At 41.8% G+C, this 17,785-nt stretch overlaps 1 protein-coding gene across 1 annotated transcript in view; it reads left to right on the top strand.

Moving 5' to 3' along the window:
- LOC126475244 (octopamine receptor beta-2R) overlaps positions 1–17,785 on the top strand; it is a 785,384-nt gene that overhangs the window by 285,291 nt on the left and 482,308 nt on the right. The window contains exon 3 of the mRNA XM_050102934.1: positions 3,420–3,472. The gene's annotated coding sequence lies outside the window, so the exon portion shown is untranslated. The remainder of the gene's footprint in view (positions 1–3,419; positions 3,473–17,785) is intronic.

Genomic DNA, 17,785 nt, shown 5'->3' with positions numbered 1-17,785 from the left:
GGAGGGATCCGGAGACCTTGCTGACCAAGGCAGGGTTTGGCAGGTTGTTTGTGGGAGGGGATTATCCTGCAAAATGTAAGCCCAGGATGGCTTCCACGAATGGCAACACAACGGGGCGTGGAATATCGTCGACGAAACGCTGTGCTTTAAGGGCGCCGCGTGTAACAATCAAAGGGGTCGTGCTAAGAAATGAAATGCCACTCCAGGCGATCATTGCTTGTTGTCGGATCTTCTGTCGGTCGACGATCAGGTTGGTATCCCACAGCTGTCCAGGACGTCTCCAGACACATCGTTGCTGGTCATCAGAGCTCAGTTCGAAGTGCAACTCATCAGTGAACACAATTCTATTCCAGTCAATGAGACTCCATGTCGAAGACGGGGATGAGACTTGGGGGGGGGGGGGGGGGGAGGCTTGATGGCGGCAGGGAGAGAGTAGAAAGGATTAAATTAATCATTCATAATTTTAATTAAACAAACAGATGGTTAATATTTGTAGAATCCTTACTTTTGTCTAGCCGCTGAGAAATGGTACAAAATTTAAACTTTGTCTGGATAGCAGCCTGAAGTGGCGCGACGGACTGATTATGAGGAAATATAAGGCATGTTTTTTAAGTAAGTACCGTTTTGAAATGAAAAAAGACGTGCTAAGATATCTCAATGATTTTATTTTTACTGAAAGTCTGTACCTTTATCTACTTTTCTACATAAATTACGTCAATATTGAGGTAGTTGTCATAACAGTGTACCAGTTTTTGAATACTCCCTTCATAGAAGTCTGCCGCGTGAATTGTTAACCACTGCACCACCACTGTTTTGACTTCGTCATCGTTTTGAAGACGCTGACCGCCCAGGTGTTTCTTCAAATGCAGGAACAGATGGTAGTCACTGGGCGCAAGATCGGGGCTGTGCGGAGGATGATATAGAGTTTCCCATCGAAAAGACGTGATGAGATCATTGGTCTGATTCGCCACATGCAGACTGGCATTGTCTGGCAGCAAAACGATTCCCTTGCTCAACTTCCATGGACTGTTGCTTTGATTCTGGTGTGACGTAGGCCACACATATTTCATCGCCCGTAACAATTTGGCTTAAGAAATCATCACCGACGCTGTGGTACTGCTCAAGGAAAGTCAATGCACTGTCTAAACGTTTGGTTTTGTGCACATCCGTCAACACTTTCGGTAACCAACGTGCGCACAACTTTCGGTAATTCAACTGCTCAGTCACAATGCCATACAAAACATTACGAGAAACATTAGGAAAGTCATCCCGCAAGGAGGAAATCGTAAAGCGTCTGTTTTCTCTCTCCTTATTGTCTGCACCAAACTTTCATTAACGACCGAAGGACGCCCACTCCGTTGTTCATCATGCACATTTGCGCGGTAATCTTTAAATGCTCTTACCCACTTTCTTACCGTTCCATCGTTCATAATGTTTTCTCTGTAAGCTGCATAGATCTAACGATGAATATCGATCGCTTTTAGGCCTTTAGCACTAATAAATCTTATAACAGGCCGTACTTCACAGTCGGCGGGACTCACGATTATTGGAGCGCCTTAAACACTCAGTACACAACGTAAACAAGGAAGAATCAGACTGTAATGGCGTCAGTGTGTAGATTAAGGAGCAGGCCTTCACGTAAAAATTAAATTATTGACATATCCTAGCACGTCTTTTTTTTAATTTCAAAACGGTACTTACTTAAAAAACATGCCTCGTATAATATAAAAACAACTACGTTATAAAATGACTGGTCCCGCTTTTACTCGCAAAACATCCTTTATTTTAATCAAGAACGTAGTGTACCGAATAGGTCAAATAAGTTAGCGAGATTTTACGTTGAATGACGATATGACAGGCGGAAGAGGGGATACAAGAGCTTTAATATTATGGTCGTAGCCATGCATACATGGCATTACAGGCCGCACGTCGTAGCGCTTAAAGAGCTCGCTGTCGGTTGATCTACGACAGTCGTTCTATAAGTATGATGAATCACGTTACGAGCAGCGTGCTGTTATTGAATCCTTGTGTGCAGAGAAAGAAACCGTGGTGAACATCCATAAAAGATTGTGTGCAGTGTATAGCGATGCTGTAGTTGATAGCAGTACAGTTGGGCGATGGGTAAAGAAAGTTACAGTCTGAGGAAATGCAGAAACACAGCTTCATGATAAGCTACGCTCGGGAAATCCTGTCACAGCCATTGTCCCACACATGGTGAATCGTGTGGATGCCATTATTCGTGTCGACCGCCGCATCACAACTGGATAATTGACTCTACAGTTGTCGGTCAGCATTGGAGGTGCGTCTGCAATGATTGAAACTCTCGGATATTCAAAGACGTGCTTACGATGGGTCCCACGAATGCTCACAGAGGACTACAAGATTCAAGGAAAGGTCATTTCATCTGAATTGTTGGAGCTTAAAGATTCTCTACGGGGAACACACTCTGAAGATGACGAGAGTGTCAGTTCAGCAGTGAAAATATTGTTGCACCTTCAGGACAAGATCGTTCATCAGCACGGAATACATGCTCTTTCACAACGTTGGCATACTGCCATAGAAGGTGTTGGAGACTATGTAGAAAAATAGGACATGGACAAGACATGTAGACTTATATTGTCACCCAGTTCTGACTCTTAACAATAAATCTGTTCAGAGAAAAAAGTGTGGGCATTACTTATTGAACGACCCTCGTATGATGGGCCAGATGGTACGCCGTCAGGCAGTAGCCATGAATAATCAGAACGACAGATACACAAAGCAAAACTTGCAGGTACACCCCCCTCTTTGAAACTGGAGTGACTAGCTAAGGCTATGATATAACTAGGTCAGGCACTTTGCAGTACTTACTACACGTGGAGAAGGCCATTAACTTGTACGATTTAATGTTAAAGCACTGCTACTGTATTTAAATCAAGCACTTAAGTCGGAACTGAAGAATCTCAGATCTGTGGTGACTTTCGTGCTTTTCGGAAACGGCAAAATATTTTGGGAGCGGAGCGGCGGTCGTGTATCAGATTCGGGCGCAAGCCGTTCCGCTCCGTTACAGGAAGGCGGCGCTACGTGTGGAGATCCGTGACTGAGCTTTCAAGGACGGCTCGGCACAGCACGGGCTCTGTCTGCTGGTGTCTGCCTCACTTTTTCTGTCCCTCAGCTCGTCGACAGCCGGCTTTTTGCACTCGCCTTTTGATAACTCTGCTTGTTGGCGCTCGATTCTGTCTTTGTCTTCCAGCTGACACGCATGCAGCAGGGTAGGTCTGTGTGTATTCTCCTCTCTCTCTCTCTCTCTCTCTCTCTCTTTCTGTGTGTGAGTGTGTGTGTGTGTGTGTGTGTGTGTGTGTGTGTGTGTGTGTCCGCGCGAGCGAGCGGTGTCTCTTCACTATCCATTTACATGGTATCCTCTTTTGTCTTTGTTGCAGTCGGCTGCGGAAATCCATCCCTCGCGTCACGCCTGAAGACTGAGACACAAAGGGTACGTATCTGCAATCTGCGTACTCCTTTTTTACAGCTAATGACCAGCCTTCTCAGTTGTAAAAAAAATCATCTTGAAGTTGCAAATTTCTACATGCAACGCGCGTACAACAGTCGAAATTAATTGCAGTCTCACAGCAAAAATGCTAATTGATATCGCTACTCACCAGACAGAACGAAATGGATTTTCCAACGAATGTGCGGCTGTCATCTTTTCATTTTAGGACTCAGACGAGACCTAAATCGATGATTATTCTACGAGTTTCGCCCCTGGGAGACGTCCAAGAAGTCAGCATTGCTCCACATCATTTGAATTCACTATTAATGTTGTTAAGGTCTACATAGATTCTGCATGGTGTACATAGATTCTTTTTATTTATTCGAATTTTTTGTTACGTCCATTGCTCATTTGTCAATCTACACACCATAAAATAATTAGTGACCTTTCACATGGCTGCCAGTAGTTGAACAAAAAAACTCCAACGCGATTAATTCGATTTCGCTTAGCGAGTTAAAAAAAGGAAGAGGCAGACTGGATAAGTGGTCGTATAGCTATTAGCGCCCTCTTAATTCCGGCACTGAATCCACTCATCTCGAACGGACATTCCTGTACATGAAGTCGCATAATGATTAGTTTGCGTAATAATTACAACAAACATAGTTTTATTAACATACATTACGCCTACTGAAAAATTAATGTGTTTAAGACCAGTTTCTTTTTCTATGCAATATTGACAAAGGTAACTTGTCGCGGTGGCTGTTAAATAGCTTTTTCTGGCTTAGTTCACAAAGTGCAGCACCTAAACTATTCGCTCTAATTACGTTCATATGTTCATATGTGTGTGAAATCTTATGGGACTTAACTGCTAAGGTCATCAGTCCCTAAGCTTACACACTGCTTAACCTAAATTATCCGAAGGACAAACACACGCACCCATGCTCGAGGGAGAACTCGAATCTTCGCCGGACTTTAATTACAGTCATAGAAGCACGGTCTTCTCCGATTATACTTTCGACCAAAAAGCGGCTCTGCTTTCATAATGAGATATTTCCATAAAAATCTTCATTACCAATTGCACACCCTCAGGGTTTGAATTTCTAAAAAAAGTGAAACTTTTTTTTCATTTCTTACTGAGACGGTTTCATAGCTGTGGCTTTAAATATGCTTTGGGACTTCTTTAATGATGATTTATCAAAAAAAGGAACCTTTCATCCACTGTTTCACTCTCTTAACGCTGAATTTCCAAAAATGCTAAAACACGTATTTTTTTCTGACCAAGAAACCAAATACCAATTTTCGTAGTTATAGCTTCAAAATTGCCTTCATAGCAACATATTTTCAAAATATCTTCATCTCTTGTTTCACCCACTTAGATGTGGAATTTCGAAAAATCCCTTCTTAACCAATGCCTACTGTATAGGATCAAAACTCTCTCCAGATTTAAAGTAAGTTTGTATCCTTAGCGTTTCGGCTGGGTGATGATGAGATAGTGACTCAGTCAGGACATTTTCTTTTATGTGCTGTATATGAAGACTGGAGGGAACCGGGGCTCTTACAGATCATCCCTTAGTTAAGTGACTTTGCTGAGCTCAGTTGCTTGTAAGACCGAACCGAATCACACGGATTTTCCCGATCCAGTGAAACAAACTAAATGACGATAAAATACAATTTTTAACGCTCTTTTGAATATCTGAGGAAAGATTACCCACCTTTTATTTTCCAAAGAAATAGGAACAGTGACTGTTTCAAATGACGATAAAATACAATTTTTAACGCTCTTTTGAATATCTGAGGAAAAATTACCCACCTTTTATTTTCCAAAGAAATAGGAACTGTGACTGTTTCCCGCAGTTTATTTTTTATTTTCCATTATCATCTGTTGTTTGCTTTTCAATTGATTGCAGTGCAGTATTTGAAGCAGAGAATGTTTTATCATGATAATATGTCAACTACAATTGAAGGCGAAATAAAACTTTTTAAATACGAATTCTGATCAGATACCAAGTGGTTGAAGATGCATGATATTTCAGCTGTTGACAGAAAATATGAAATAGCCTCATCCTCTCTTCTTGTTAATGACAATCGTCATCTCTTCCTGTGAAAGGTGTTACATTGTACCATCCTTATTGGCTTTCTAGTTTTTTAAGAGATTTATTGCAAGTGAATTAGTGATCTACATTTAGGAAGTTATGCACGTTACAAAATCTGGTGATATACTTATGACCTCATCGGCATACTCTAGATTTCGATGGCATGATATTCGGTGGCCATACCTGGTAAGTGGCATTACTGGTGATGCTCATTTCTGGTTGTATGTTACGTAGATCCTCTAGCCGCAATTGAGTATGTAAAGAGTCAGACGTCAGCTCAGTTCCCCTCTCTGTGTTACCACTGATGGCAGCCATACCTCGTCCATTTGTAATGGAGTACTGCAACTTGTAAATTGTATCTTTTAGCATCAAAGCAAAACACAGGAATTCTAAAACGTTCACCAAAGTCGCGTCTTCAAATGATGTCGTTGACCCACCACAGAGGCAGCGCGTAGATCTTGCTATGGGACCTTAATGGAACTACCAACAAACGGTGACATTCTCTTACTGAAATAATGATATCTGCGATTTGCAAAGATGTCAGCTAGATTTTACTATGCACATTTCTTCAGGTAAAATAGATGTGATAAACTAATTTTGCGTGGTAATGCGAACGCCTGCAAGAGTCACACGCACATTTACTAATCATTCTTACTGGCCAAAACACTATTCGTTTTCACTTTCAAAATGAGTAGCAAATTAACATTCGACATGCTAAATTACATTTCCATAAATTTAATAATAATCTGCGTTGCTCACAGATTTATGAAGCTCAATGCACGCCTTCCAACTCAATTCAATTAACATTTAACTTCCTCCTTCCTAACATACAAACATTTGGAGCGAACAACCTGTATAGTCGGTGACGGCAAAGGAAGTGAGCCTCCACTTTCTACTTATTCAAATGCCTGCTACAAGTCAGTGATAAAATGATGCTTTGATTACGTAATGAGAGCGCTGTATTAAGAGATTCGCTTATATTTCTATAAAAATATCTAAATGTTAATTTAGCATTGATTTGTAATTGAAAATAGAAGATTAGGCGCGCTGGCCGGAAGGTAATCCCTTCATATTTTATTGCAGCAGGCTGCAATAACACAAGTCAATTCAGTTGGTGCAGTCTCCCACGGCTGCTGTAATTAGGTAGTAACAACTGTCGTTCTTACCCCATGTCTCTTTATAACGTCATGCGTCATCTTCTGTATCTACGCTCAACTGAAATATGACATGTGGGTTTAAAACTAAGGCTCCAAGAATCAGAAACGTAATATACTGCATATACAGGGTTATTCTGTGATGATGTTATAAATTCTTAGGGATGACGGAGAAGCAATCTAAGTTAAGAGATCCTAGTCCGGAAACAACCAAGTCGAAAGGCATATGGGAAAATCTACTTAAGTTCCGCCTTAGCCTCGCGCAGCGCTCGAACTAAAGGTCCCAAATTCCCAATCCTGATCATGACAAACATAATTCTCGCTGAATACTCCCCAATACCGTCAGATAATTATCCTTGTTGATGAACTAGTAACGGCGCACGTAACTTGGTATTGGAAAGACCGAAATTCCTAAATCTCCGGTACAATAATAAAGAGTTCCACCTACCTAAAGAAGTTTCACAAGCTGCTATATTTACAACAGTTGTTCAAAATGCCGTCCCCCAGCGTCAATGCAGGCAGAACATCGTTCCGCAATGTTCTGTTGTATCCGTTCGAAGATCACTGGTGTCGATTATACAGTGTAGTAGGCAGCGAGAATTGTTGCCAGGAGACCCTCTTCAATGTCGACAGGCGTCTCCGACATGAGACTTTTCACATGGACCAACAAGAAGAAATCAAGTTGATGAGATCAGGTGAATGTGCTGGCCACGAAAGAAGACCTCCTCTGCCTGTTCACTTTTCGGGGAATGTCTGATCCAGGTATCCAAGAACCCTCAGTCCAAAGTGATGTGGGTCTCTATATGAGTTGAAGAATAACAAGTGGGTTATGTTCCAGGAACCTGAGTATTATGTCTCTGGTAAACACTGTGTACATTGGTACATGTATTCCACAGTCACAGGTATCAGAAAAATTTCCGCATATAACTTGGTCGCTTACGGACGAGGCTAGTGATCATCCACCAATATTTGTGTCATCATCACAGACTCACCCTGTATACACCAACAGACAGAAGAAGGGTGAAGTACCTACAAGGGGAAGAGTAAACGTAATGAACCTTCAGGCACTGAGAGTGTAAGTGATTTTATTTCAATGATTACAAGAATAGAATCAGTGTTACTAATAACATGGCAGTATGAGCCAACATGTAGCCTGGATGAATGCACTCATAGGATTGCGAATGGCGTCATAAAGTCGTTATATCCTGTCCTGAGGCAAGATACCATAGCTCACAGTATCCTAACTGGATACTGCCACTGGGACAGAGTTGACGTTAAGGCCAGTCTTACACATGATTTATAGGGGACACATCTAGGTACCTTGTTAGGTAAAGGAGTACCTCTACATCTTTCAGACAGTTCATAGAGACACATGCCACGTGTGGACGAACATTGTGCTTCTGAAAACTGGCACCACAAAACTGTCACATGAGAGTAACACATGATGCAGGATATCCATGATGTACTGTTGTGCCATCAAAGGCCCCTCAGTTACTATCAGCCGTGACCTGAAGTCATAATCGGTGTTTCTCCACAACATGAGCGACATCGCCGGGTCTCTCCAAAACAATGGAAGCATGGGAACTCCCTCCAGGTCGCCGCCAAACTCGACGATGGTCAGAAAGGACACTGGGGAACTGCGATTCATCGCTGGCGCAATGCTATGCCGTTAACCAGCAGTCCGTTCTTTCCCATTAAGGCACCGCTACGAACTCAGCCGTTTATGCTGTCTTGTTATCGACAGCCTACGCATTGGACTGGAATTCCCTGGTCGAGCTGCCGCTAGTCTCCGACCGATGGTGCAGGATGAGAGAATATGACAGGGGGTCCATTACTTATTCTCGGTGGCAGACACAGTACTGGAGGGGTTGGGGTATGCTTGACGCAATATACGACGATCCGTCCCTGTGGTCGAACTGAACCTTGGAAACGAGTATGCCTACCATAACGTTCCCAAGCATTCAAATATCGGGCTACTATCGCATTAGAATGCCCCAAAAATCTGGATATTGGACGGAACTATCACCCAGCCAAACGGAGAACAACAATGAAGCCCTTTCAATATCTTTCGAGTGCTAATAACGACCCTAGCGAACTTGGTAACATCACTAAACACGAAGAAAACTAATGCACTCTGATGATCGTTCTAACTACAATTTACATACTCGCCGATGGTGTGTACGTGTGTGATATTGCATTGACAACTGATATCCGTCCGTTCGTGTTTCCCTTTTTTCCGATATGTACAACACCACTTTCTATCACTGATACTGCTTACTTTATTCCTTTATTTTATTAATCTATGCGAATCTGGAGTGTTTCTAGACATTAACATGTAATCGGTCCATAAGCGGAGCGCAGTTTCCATCTCCTTCCGCTCGATAGCAAGGGATCATGGTGACCAAACAATTCATCTTAATGTGGGCCAGGAACGTCTAGAGAGTTATAGCAAAAAGGGATTATTTGTAACTGAAGGATGAAATAGGAACTAAGTGATGAGGTATTACATTTCTCTAACTCAGATATTTCTAAAGAACAGGCCGTTAGACACAACACTGTCCGCCGGCCGGTGTGGGCGAGGTTTTCTGGGCGCTTTAGTCTGGTCGCAGTTACGAATCCTGCCTCGGGCATGTATGTGTGTGATGTCCTTAGGTTAGTTAGGTTTAAGTAGTTCTACGTTCTAGGGGACTGATGACCGTAGAAGTTAAGTCCCATAGTGCTCAGAGCTATTTGAACCATTTAAACCACACTCTCGGAAATCGCTATGTACTCCGAAAAAAAATGGTGAATTATTTGTGACAAGAAGTAGTATAAATGTCACTGTCAGTTGCTTGAAGCACATTAATTTCATCTTTCATTTCTTAAACATATGGAAGTCACGGAACCGGTGATACTCGTTGCTGAGAAAGCGAACTCTTACGCGTAAATTTAAACGAATATTTTAGAAAAATGGTGAACTTTGACGATTAACGAAGTCTCAGATTGTGTTGCAAACACGAAGAGGAAAAAAATATTTTCGCATCCACCGATATCTGAACATTTGCCACAGCAGTTCCTCACCGTACCAACTTCGCTACTACAACTCGCAGCTGCTAGCCCTTTATTTTATGTAATTCCATGTGAAGGAGACGCAGGCTGACGACGTTGCCGAATGATGTGGGCGGAAGCCATAAATGGATGAAATTTTGGACGGTTTCCTCTATCAGACTTTACAAAATTACTTTACATTGTTACTTTAAAATCTTAAAAACATTGCGATAATCAGTAAGTAAACCATTTGCGGGAAAGAGTACGCGAAGTCACTAGTAAATTCAGCTAACACTCATGTAATGTATGTAAGCATTGCCATGTCCAGATATTTAATAAACTCTTAATTGGATAAAATAACAGCTATTTCGAGAGAATATAGAACAAAAACCTTTTTTTTGTTTGATGCTACAATTATTCACGGTAACAATATAACCTAACCGTACTTCTAACGAAGGAAAATTGTCTATTATGAACTCACTTTCCAACTGGAGGCGTCCTGTGGTGATTCTTTAGTAACACAATCACTAAATATAAAGTTACAAACCGCTCAATATGTTTAAAACAACAAATTATTGATTTAAATAAACCACAGATAACCGAACGACAGGGCCATACCGAAATACAAAACCTCTCGGTACAGTTGTCGAAAAATCGGCAGGAGGACTGTTCAGTAACAGGTCTCAGAAGTTTACTGAGTAGGAAATTCGAATAAAGAACCGAAAATGAAGTCAGTACCGAGACTAACCTACTGCACTGATCGGTATGAACGATACAGAATAGAGCCCCAGGCGACACGTATCCGTTGATCTCCGGTTCAGTATCGATGAGCCTGTGCCCACTGCAGTAGTAATTGGCGATTTCGTTGGGTCAACAAGGGAACAAATACAGAGTGGTCTGCTGCAGAATTCCATCTTCAACTCGGTGCACTGAACAGTGTGCTCCGATACTTTTGCCTACACCAGCATTGTACTCTGGCAGATCTGCCACCACATCGCTGCATATTCTGCTTTAAAATTTTATTTCTTTGAAGTTCCACAACCTGTAAATACTTTAAAAGGAAATATGGACCTCTGGCGCCTTTTATGTAAATGTTATTTATTTAAATCGCTCGATTAGCTAATTCCGACCATAGTGTAATTATCAGATTCTTTTACATCATACAAAACCAGATGTCATAACCTATAGTTACATCAGTATTAAATCCACATCGAACGCGTTACATCACGCGGGATGTAACATTTTCGAAGTGGATTCAGTCCCACCAAAATTATGAAATATAGTGTCACGTTTTGTATGTGTGACGTGAAAGAATCCGAAAGTTACGCAATGTAATACGCAACACCACACACGTCCTGACAATGACTTACGGTCAAAATCAGCTACTCGTACAATTCAGCGAAGGAACTTTTACATTATAGCTTACAACGGATCATGTTTTCTCTTATAAAGTACTATCTGACTACCTGGCGTTGCCCAGGTAAGTATTTATTCCAATCTTCAATTAGTCCATCTCCTCTGTCACCCCCTTTCTATCACCTCCATATCTCTCTCTCTCCGTTAATCTGCTCTTCCTCCTGTCTGTCCATCTGCCCCTTTCCCCTCTGTCCATCTCTTGCCCCCTCTAATTCCATCTAATTCTTCCCCTATCTTTGCCCATATCCTCTCCAGCCCCTCTCTCTTTCCATCTCCTCCTCCCCCGTCAACCTGTTCATCTCCTCTTTTTCTTTCTCTTTCGTTCTCCTCCTCTCCCCTCTTTCTGTCCATTTGATTCCCCCCCCCCCCCGTGTCTGTTCATCTCTTCCTCCCCCTCTCTCTCCTATCTCTTCTATCCTCCATCCTGTCCATTTCCTCCTTTCTCCATTTTCTGTCCATTTCCTCCTTTCTCCTTTCTCTGTCCATCTCCTCTTTTCTTTCTCTGTCCATTTCTCCTCCCCTCGGTCTATCTATCGCCTCCTCTCCTCATTCTGCGCCCATCCCACCCTTACCCCTCGCTGTATGTCCATCTCCTCCACCCCCTTTTCGCACCACATTATAACCCTCTCACTATTTCATTCCAGATTGTAGCTAATAGGTGTACCGAATCTGATTGAAATCGACCCAGGGGTTTAGGACAAACTTTTTATCTGCGGCTTTGCGTGTGAACTTACATGTCAAATATATTTCGCGTATATGTGACATATTTCAAACATATTTGTACACATATTTCACCTGCATCTCTAGGGAATTTTATCCTGTTTCATTTTCACGCAACTGAATGTTTATGAAGCCGTACCTCCTGAACTATGAGCTATAAAATGATATAATATCGCAGATGCATTCATGGTTGTTTGTGGCTACTGTCTACGAAATATGTCGTGAATAGAATTAGAAGTAAAGAAGTGCTCTTATTCTAAAGTAATGGATAACTAAATTATGGCTACTCGAGCGTTGTGGACTACATTGCTTTTCACCTCCCACTCACCCATCTGGAAATGTTTCCACAGCGATGATTTCCAGACAGTAAGTAATGTGTACACCAAATCTATTGAACTCGGTCGCGGAACATACATAAATGCATAAATTTTTATAATGTGTGGGGAATTTTCTTTACAGAGCGAGAAAGCCTTCGAACTTCACGTTCTGTGATGAGGCCGGGGCGTCTAACACATTGACCCCTACTCGCGGTTTGGCTGTCGTTCAACCACTTTCCATATTTGCTCACGGTCTGAGCACGTAGACAGCCGTTCAGCTTCGTCGTGTCGCTGATGTTTGTCTCTAGGCGCCGAGCCATCAAATTGTGCTCTCAAAGTTCGCTTATGACAGTGGATTTTGCCATTTGCGGCCTTATTGTCGTTAAGTGATTCCCCGTTCGTCTCTGCTCCGTTTATACACTTTCCCTAACGGCCTCACGCATCTACAGGTACATTAGGCGGCGTTCATTCTCGCAGTGGGCTGTGGTCAGACTTTTGGCTAGTCATTGTGCTATTCTTGTCGTCAAAACTTACAGATGTCTTATACGACTGTACATCGGTTATCTTGTGTTGTCCAATGGATGTGCTTTCTCATTTTCCGTGGATCTAACCTACATCACAATCCGCAAGCCATCCACCGGTGTGTGGCGGAGAGTACTTTTGGCACCACTTACCTATTCCCCCTTCCCTGTTCCACTCTCTTCAGTTTGTGGGGAAGCCGCTGTACCACTGTATTAGCTCTAATTTCTCGATGTTTCTTGTCCCAGTTACTTCACGAGATGTGTATGGAAGGAAGTAATGTGTTATCCGACTCTTCCCGTAAAGTGCTCTCTTTAAATTTCAATACTAATGCTCGCTGTGATGCCCAAGGCCACTTTTGAAGCTTCTGCCACTGGATTTTGTTGAGCATCTCCTAAGGGAATGACTTTCTCACGGCACAGCTTTCAATAACACAAAGTGATATACTACTCGTATTTCATGTTGTTCTCTTTTTGGGCATTAATTTTACGATGTTAGATTCATTATGCGCAAAATCCAAAGCAAACATTCAGTGACCATCTCGAGTAGGAGTCTGAGTTAGCGGTTGTTATGTGATCGTTTTCGTTACTTTCTTTATCTGTCATGTACTTATGTCTTAGACTCGCCATGAAATGTGTACAGCGTCTTGTAATAGCAAACTGTACCAAACCCTGACCTACTCGATTCATACCAAGTGAATTCTCAAGCTATTACGTTAAGTAGGGGACACGCCACACAAATTAATCCTGTCGTCCCTGCTGGCGTGCTTTCAAAATCGCGAGCAGTGAAAATATCCTCGCGTAGGTCGATTCCGGGTTCTCACTTCGCAGGGTATTATTAAGAAACCGCAGTAAAAAAACGATGTTTACTTCTGAGCGGGCATCACATCACGAATTTTTTTCCTCTCTTGAGTTATGCTATAAAGTTTCTGTTTCAAAGCAGGCAGCCAATACAGAATACTTCTAGTTACCAATTAGACGCCTTTTTAGTGTCAACACATTATCTTAAAATCGTACTGTAAGCCAGCCAACACTAAAAATAACGTAAGTTTTTTTCAGACACGGCGCCCGTAGGTTGAAAACATCTTACTTCAAGCCCCCTAAGACAATTTAGCTGAGAGAGGTGACGCATTGGTATCCGTAGGTAGGCAGGGTTCAGAATGATTCAGCTGTGGAATCCTCATCTGAGTCCAGTACAATTCAACTGCTTTAATGTCTCTTCGTTTACGAGACATTAAAACCTGATCATCGGCTACAGCTAATAGCGTTCTGCAAAAAAGATGAGGTTATCGCTATGTTTTTGCTATACTGTGATACACTGGTTTTTGTATAATACCGTATTTCCGTCAATGCTATATGCCTTCTTCATAACATGTAAGGTCTGCTGCGTCACTTCTAGCAAGTTTTGGCCCTAGAAACTATTTTCATGTGACACATGCATACTCATATACGTGTGAAATAAATAGAAAGCGGCTCACAGACCGTATTTAATTTTAAGACTCATGGACATGGGCTAACGATTACATCCACCAAGCAGCTGTCGGATGTACATTGCATGTCATTAAAAACAAAACACACACACAGCGTTTATATAGGATAGTAGGACGTACACGAACATAACTTTTATGATTCTAGTTCTAAACAAACTTATGAGCCGTGAATAAATACAATGTGCAGCATGTTCGTTCCTCTTTTAATGTACACCAGGATAAAAATAAAAATCAACCAGAACACATTAATGTGCTACGAAACAAATGAACTAGTAGTTAACGTAAGCAATAAAAATAAGGTCTCACGTTTACTGTAACCTGTCAGTATGTAAAAAATTATATTCAGTTATCTTTTACTGGTTCCGGGATAAGATGCAAATTTAGTTTATTCTGTAAACAGAATATACAGTATTTGTTATCGCTTCTGCCTCTTCAAGTGCTTTGCTATCAAAATATTAACACAGTGCTTTGTAAACACAATATTTATGTCTTTTACACATAAAATTTGAAGCACTCATTGTGCTGTAAGATACCTACACACTGTCTCTACATTTCGTGAACATACTCTCATTTCTAATATAATAAATTTGCTTGAGACGGAAAATCTGTCGTCAATTCATCACGCTTTTAGAAAGCGTCAAGCGTCACTCGTGCGAAACTCAGCTTGGCCTTTTCTCACATATATCCTAAGAACCATGGATGATGGGCACCAGTTAGTTTCCATATTCCCAAATTTCAGAAAAGCTTTTGACAGGATGTCCCAGTGTAACTGCTAGCGAAGGTAGGAGCATACGGAATAGGCAGTACGTTGCCCTCGACGACAAGCGTTCGTCAGACATGGTCATCAGCAGAGAGCGCTCCAGGGAAGTGCGATAGGACTGCCCTTACTTTCTAGGTACATAGGTGATCAGACGGACAGGGTGTGCAGCAACCTGTGGCTGTTTGCTGTCGATACTGTGGTACAGGGTTACAGTTATTGAACTATATGAAAAAGAAAGTAAATTAGTTACAAACTGCGGCGTGCACAAAACATACAAACGTCACTACGATATTCGGATGTAGGTTGTGCCGTTTTAGATATGCCTTCCATCCTTGGCGATGTGGCCCTGACAAACAGCGAAATTCTGCATGACCCGCTGAAGTATCGGAACATCGATGCTGTCGATGATCTCCTAAATGGCTGTTTTAAGCTCAGCAATGGCTTCGGGGTTATTGCTGCACACTCATTTAATATAGCCCCACCAAAAGAGCCGCATATGTTCAGATCCTGAGAATATAGCGGCCGATCGAGTCCCATGCCAGTGGCCTCTCGGTACCCCAGAGTCAGACTGAGGTCTTCGATGGGGCCTGCTTCGATGGGGCCGAGCTACGTCTTGCATCAACCACATCTTGTCGAAATAAGGGTCACTCTGAATAATAGGGACGAAATCATCTTCCAAAACCTTCATGTGCCGTTCGGTAGTTACCGTGTCGTCAACGGCTATCGCACCGATTACTCCGTGACTGCATATTGTACACCACTCAGTCTCCCATTGAGGGTGAAGAGACCTGTCGATCGCGGAATACGGATTCTCAGTCCTCCAAATGCACCAGTTTTGCTTATTGACGAACCTATCCAAAAGAAAGAGGTCTTCGTCGCTAAACCACGCCATACATTACGCACTAATTCCCATCACGCCCCGAGGACAATCGTCCAGTTTCAACGTCCTAACGCAAACAGTTCAGGAGTTACGACGATTTTATTTCACATAGTTCAATAATTGTCACCCAGCATGTGGGGATACACAATGACTCCGTCAAAATTTCTAGTTGGTATGATAATGGTAGTTAGCTTTAAATGTAGAAAAATGTGAGTTTAATAAAAAATCACCTCTTAATGTTCGAATACAGTAGGGTGTTGCTTGACAGTAACATAGATTAAATATCTAAGCGCAAAACTGCAAAGCGATATTAAATGGAAAATATTCGACTTCGGTTTATTGAGAGACTTTTAGGAAAACGTGGTTCATATGTAAGGAGACGGCGTATAAAACACTAATGTCACCCATCCTTGAGTAATTCTCAGGTGTTTGGGATCCACAGCAAGTCGGATTAAGGCATGGCATCGGAGCATTTCAGAGATAGGCTGCTAGGCTGTTACCGGTAGGTTCGATCAGTACACAAATGTTAGGGAGATGGGTCGAGACTCGAATGGGAATGGAGGGAGGGCAACGTTCTTTTCGAGGAACACTACCGAGAAATTCAGAGAACTGGTGGTGGAAGCTGACTGTAGAATGATTCCACTGCCGCCGACGTACAAGTTGCCTAAGAACTATGAAGATAATATGAGTAAAATTAGGGCTTGTACAGAGACATATAGACAGCTGTCCTTTCTTCACTCCATTTGCGAATGGAACATGGAAGGCAAACACAAGTAGTGGGCAAGATACCCTCCGCCACTTACCATTCGGCGGCTTGCAGAATATGTGTGTAGATGAATTGTCTAATTCGCCAACCACGCTTATAGATAGGACGAAGGAATTGCGAGAGTCATGAAAAAAATATTTCGATCATAAGTAAAACTACATATGTAGTTTTCTTACGATCGAAACAGGCTTATGTCTGTTGAAGTTATTTTATTTCATTGATCGTGATGCAGCCACTGGGCTAAGAGGTTTTTCATTTTTGAATGCTTACGACTTCTGAAGAAGGCTATTTGTCCCTCTGTTAAATAATCAGATAGCTGCGTAATTCTGTGTTAGGGAAATATGGTTCCGATGTGTAACACTGAGTAAGCAAATACCATGTTAGCTAGGGGCCCTAGCGCCTGCCACACGTTTAGTACACGAAGTAGGCGTGTACCCCCTGAGGATTAATGTAATTATACCCTCAGGAGCTACAGCTTACAGCAATGGAATGAAATGTGTCACCAGAAACCTTCTTTGTATCATTGTAATCCAAGAATCTTTTTTAAAAAACTGTTTTAAGAACAAAAATTAATCACTCAAATGCGTGTTCTGTAGCGCTAAACTGTGTGTCTTGCTGTAAGATAATGTCCGTCATTACTTAACGGTAAAAATGTTCCATGTGTCGTAGTTATCGTCGTCCATAAGCAAAGTTCTGCAAACGTCAATGTACTTACCTTATTATAAGCAAAAGTGAAATTCTATGCGTATAATGTCGTAGTTATTACGCTCATTACTGTGACCAAGAAAGTACTGTACTGTGACGCATTGTTGTGTTACGGAAAAGGCTGTCTCTTTGTAGCTGTACCACAAAACTTACTACTAGAATATGTTTTACTTTCCAAAAGAATGTAGAAAAACTGTGCAGACAGAAAACAGATACAGCACAAAAGCAATAATGTAAATTGTGTCACTCATTAGTAGCATCGTGATATAATCGTGTAGCTGTCAAACAAACCAAATACTAAGTCATCTGTAATCTCTCAGAAAGTACTTTAAATCCTGAATGGATTTTCAAGTGAACCAAAATATTGCATTGAAATCTCATTAGCAATATATGTTACAAGTATGTAAGCATTATAGTGCAACTAACAAGCAAGATGTACACACAATAACACTGTGTCGTCTGTTCACTAT

This window comes from Schistocerca serialis, chromosome 4 (assembly GCF_023864345.2).
Source record: "Schistocerca serialis cubense isolate TAMUIC-IGC-003099 chromosome 4, iqSchSeri2.2, whole genome shotgun sequence".
NCBI classification, from domain to species: Eukaryota; Metazoa; Arthropoda; class Insecta; order Orthoptera; family Acrididae; genus Schistocerca; species Schistocerca serialis.
The sequence above is the reverse complement of the archived record's forward strand: the minus strand, read 5'-3'. Positions and strand labels throughout refer to the sequence as shown.